Source organism: Phyllobates terribilis, unplaced genomic scaffold (assembly GCF_046119375.1).
Source record: "Phyllobates terribilis strain yellow unplaced genomic scaffold, ASM4611937v1 Scaffold_140__1_contigs__length_4765195, whole genome shotgun sequence".
Taxonomy (NCBI): Eukaryota; Metazoa; Chordata; class Amphibia; order Anura; family Dendrobatidae; genus Phyllobates; species Phyllobates terribilis.
The window spans coordinates 3,242,401-3,247,794 of NW_027362900.1; positions in this window are offsets into that span (position 1 = coordinate 3,242,401).

Consider the following 5,394-nt stretch of genomic DNA (forward strand, 5'->3'; position numbering starts at 1 on the left):
TACGGAATACTGGCCCCCATATAAGGCCCCATATGGAATACTGGTCCCCATATAAGGCTCCATACGAAATACTGGCCCCCATATAAGGCTCCATACGGAATACTGGCCCCCATATAAGGCTCCATACGGAATACTGGCCCCCGTATAAGGCTCCATACAGAATACTGGCCCCATATAAGGCTCCATACGGAATACTGGCCCCCATATAAGGCTCCATACAGGATACTGCTCCCCTTATAAAGCTCCATACAGGATACTGGCCCCCATATAATGCTCCATGCAGGCTGTTACCCCCCACACAATGCCCCATACAGGCTGTCCCCCCCCCTTATAATGCTCCATGCAGGCTGTTACCCCCCACATAATGCCCCATACAGGCTGTGCCCCCCCTTATAATGCTCAATGCAGGCTCTTCCCCCCACATAAAGCACTATGCATGCTGTCCCCCCCCCCCTTATAATGCCCCATGCAGGCTGTTCCCCCCCTTATAATGCCCCATGCAGGCTGTCACCCCTCCTTTTTATAATGCCCCATGCAGGATGTCACCCCCCCTCTTTATAATGCCTCATGCAGGATGTCACCCCCCTCTCTTTATAATGCCCCATGCAGGATGTCACCCCCTCTCTTTATAATGCCCCATGCAGGATGTCACCACCCTCTCTTTATAATGCCCCATGCAGGATGTCACCACCCTCTCTTTATAATGTCCCATGCTGGATGTCACCCCCTCTCTTTATAATGCCCCATGCAGGATGTCACCCCCCTCTCTTTATAATGCCCCATGCAGGATGTCACCCCCCCCCCTCTTTATAATGCCCCATGCAGGATGTACCCCCCCTCTTTATAATGCCCCATGCAGGATGTCACCCCCCCTCTTTATAATGCCCCATGCAGGCTGTCACCCCCTCTCTCTATAATGCCCCATGCAGGATGTCACCCCCTCTCTCTATAATGCCCCATGCAGGCTGTCACCCCCTCTCTCTGTAATGCCCCATGCAGGATGTCACCCCCTCTCTTCATAAGGCCCCATGCAGGATGTCACCCCCCCTCTCTTTATAAGGCCCCATGCAGGATGTCACCCCTAATATAATGCCCCATGCCTCCATACATTAAAAAAAAAAATCAAATACTCACCTCACTCCTTCTCACCTGCTGCAGCTGCTCGGGTCCGGACTCCAGCGTCGCCGGTATCTTCCCGCTCTGCGCTCCCTGTGACGGCTCAGGGGAGAGCGCGGTGGAAAGACGTCACCGCACCCTCTGACCTGAGAAGTCACAGGGAGCGCAGAGCAGGAAGACAGCGGATCTGCGGAGGCACGGGGAGAGGTAAGTATCTGGCTGCCGGGGCCCTGAGCAAGTGGGGGGGAGCAGGCGCTGACACCGCTCTCCTCCGCCCTTAGCCCGGCCGGGTGCACGACCGCCAGTGGGCCCCTCTGCCTGCTCAGGGCCTCGACACTTGCCCGGGTGCGCCGGGTGCTGACGCGGGCCATGCTAGAGAGGGTGATACGTAATAAGGGAAGGCGCCCTACATAGCTAGAGAGGATGCTACGTAATGAGGGACGACGCCATACATAGCTAGAGAGGTTGCTACGTAATAAGTGACAGCGCCATACATACTTAGAGAGGATGCTACGTAATTAGGGACGGCGCCATACATAGCTAGAGAGGGTGCTACATAATAAGTGACAGCGCCATACATACCTAGAGAGGGTGCTGCGTAATAAGAGAAGGCGCCATACATAGCTAGAAAGGATGCTATGTAATAAGGGAAGGTGCCATACATAGGTAGAGAGGATGCTACATAATAAGGGACGGCCCCATACATACCTAGAGAGGATGATACATAATAAGGGACGGCACCATACATAGCTAGAGAGGGTATTATGTAATAAGGGACGGCGCCATACATAGAGCGAATGCTACGTAATATTTATCAGCACCATACATACCTAGAGAAGATGCTACGTAATAAGTGACAGCGCCATACATACCTAGAGAGGATGCTACGTAATAAAGGAAGGCGCCACACATAGGTAGAGAGGATGCTATGTAATAAGGGACGGCCCCATACATAGCCAGAGAGGGTGCTACGTAATAAGCGACAGCGCCATACATAGCTAGAGAGGGTGCTATGTAATAAGGGACGGCACCTTACATAGCTAGAGAGGGTACTATGTAATAAGGGACGGTGCCATACATAGAGCGAATGCTACGTAATATGTATCAACACCATACATACCTAGAGAAGATGCTACTTAATAAGTGACAGCGCCATACATACCTAGAGAGGATGCTACGTAATAAGGGACGGCGCTATACATAAGTAGAGAGGATGCTACATAATAAGGGACGGCGCCATACATAGCTAGAGAGGATGTTACGTAATAAGGGACGGCACCATACATAGCTAGAGAGGATGCTATGTAATAACGGAAGGCACCATACATAGCTACAGTAGAGAGGGTGCTACGTAATAAGTGACAGCGCCATACATACCTAGAGAGGATGCTACGTAATAAGGGATGGCGCCATACATAGCTAGAGAGGATGCTATTTAATAAGGGAAGGCACAATACATAGCTAGAGAGGGTGCTACGTAATAAGTGACAGCGCCAAACATACCTAGAGAGGGTGCTACGTAATAAGGGATGGCGCCATACATAGCTAGAGAGGGTGCTACGTAATAAGTGACAGCACCAAACATACGTAGAGAGGATGCTACATAATAAGGGATGGCGCCATACATAACTAGAGAGGGTGCTACGTAATAAGGGACGGCGCCATACATAGCTAGAGAGGATGCTACGTAATAAGGGACAGCACCATACATACCTAGAGAGGATGATACGTAGTAAGGGAAGGCACCATACATACCTAGAGAGAGTTCTACCTAATAAGGGACGGCGCCGTAGATAGCTAGAGAGGATGCTACATAAAAACGGGCAGCATCATACATAGCTAGAAAGGATGTTATGTAATAAGGGACGGCACCATTCATAGCTAGAGAGGGTGCTACATAATAAGTGACAGCGCCATACATACCTAGAGAGGGTGCTACGTAATAAGGGAAGGCATCATACATAGGTAGAGAGGATGCTACATAATAATGGACGGCGCCATACATACCTAGAGAGGGTACTACGTAATAAGGGAAGGCATCATACATAGGTAAAGAGGGTGCTACGTAATAAGGGACGGAGCCATACATACAGTACCTAGAGAGGATGTTATGTAATAAGGGAAGGCACCATACATAGGTAGAGAGAATGCTACACAATAAGGGACGGCGCCATACATAGCTAGAGAGGGTACTACGTAATAAAGGACGGCGCCATACATAGAGCGAATGCTATGTAATATGTGTAAGCACCATACATACCTAGAGTAGATGCTACGAAATCAGGGACAGCGCCATACGTACCTAGAGAGGATGCTACATAATAAGGGAAGGCGCCATACATAGGTAGAGAGGATGCTACATAATAAGGGAAGGCGCCATACATAGCTAGAGAGGATGCTACGTAATAAGGGACAGCACCATACATACCTAGAGAGGATGATACGTAATAAGGGAAGGCACCATACATACCTAGAGAGAGTTCTACCTAATAAGGGACGGCGCCCTAGATAGCTAGAGAGGATGCTACATAAAAACGGGCAGCATCATACATAGCTAGAAAGGATGTTATGTAATAAGGGACGGCACCATACATAGCTAGAGTGGGTACTACGTAATAAGGGAAGGCACCATACATAGCAAGAGAGGGTGCTACATAATAAGGGACAGCACCATACATAGCTAGAGAGAATTCTACGTAATAAGGGATGGCATCATACATAGCTAGAAAGGATGTTATGTAATAAGGGACGGCACCATACATAGGTAGAGAGGGTGCTACAGAATAATGGACGGCGCCATACATACCTAGAGAGGGTACTACGTAATAAGGGAAGGCATCATACATAGGTAGAGAGGATGCTACACAATAAGGGACGGCGCCATACATAGCTAGAGAGGGTACTACATGATAAGGGACGGCGCCATACATAGAGCGAATGCTTGTAATATGTGTAAGCACCATACATACCTAGAGAAGATGCTAAGTAATCAGTGACAGCGTCATACGTACCTAGAGAGGATGCTACACAATAAGGGACGGCGCCATACATAGCTAGAGAGGGTACTACGTAATAAGGGACGGCGCCATAGAATCATAGAATGGTAGAGTTGGAAGGGACCTCCTGGGTCATCTGGTCCAACCCCCTGCTCAAAGCAGGATTCACTAGATCATCTCAGACAGATGTCTGTCCAGCCTCTGTTTGAAGACGTCCATTGAAGGGGAACTCACCACCTCTCGTGGCAGCCTGTTCCACTCATTAATCACCCTAACTGTCAAAAAGTTTTTTCTAATATCTAATCTGTGTCTCCTCCCATTTAGTTTCATCCCATTGCTTCTAGTCTTTCCTTGTGCAAATGAGAATAAAGATGATCCTTCTACAATGTGACAGCCCTTGACATATTTGTAGACAGCTATTAAGTCTCCTCTCAGTCTTCTTTTTTGCAAGCTAAACATTCCCAAATCCTGCAACCGTTCCTCATAGGACATGGTTTGCAGACCAGTCACCATTCTGGTCGCTCTTCTCTGAACTTGCTCCAGTTTGTCTATGTCTTTTTTAAAATGTGGTGCCCAAAACTGTACACAGTATTCCAGATGAGGTCTGACCAAAGAGGAGTAAAGACCGATAATGACTTCACGTGATCTAGACTGTATGCTTCTGCTAATACATCCCAGAATTGTATTTGCCTTTTTTGCTGCTGCATCACACTGTTGACTCATGTTCAGTCTATGATCTATTAGTATACCTAAGTCTTTTTCACATGTACTGTTGCTTAGCTCTATTCCTCCCATTCTGTATATGCTTTTTTCATTTTTATTGCCCAGATGTAGTACTTTGCATTTTTCCCTGTTAAAAACCATTCTGTTGGTTGCTGCCCACTGCTCCAGTTTATTTAGGTCTTTTTGAATCCTCTCTCTCTCTTCTCTAGTATTAGCTATCCCTCCTAGCTTTGTGTCATCAGCAAATTTAATCAGCTTACCCTCAATTCCTTCATCTAAATCATTGATAAAGATGTTGAACAATACAGGTCCCAGGACGGAGCCCTGTGGTACCCCACTTGAGACATTCATCCAGCTGGATGTGAAGCCATTTACAACCACCCTTTGAGTCCGATCACTAAGCCAGTTATGAATCCACCTAACAGTTGCCTGGTCCATTGCATACTTGGTCATTTTTTCAATAAGGATGGTGTGAGATACTTTGTCAAATGCTTTGCTGAAGTCAAGATATACTATATCTACAGCATTTCCCTGATCCACCCAGTCAGTGATTCTGTCA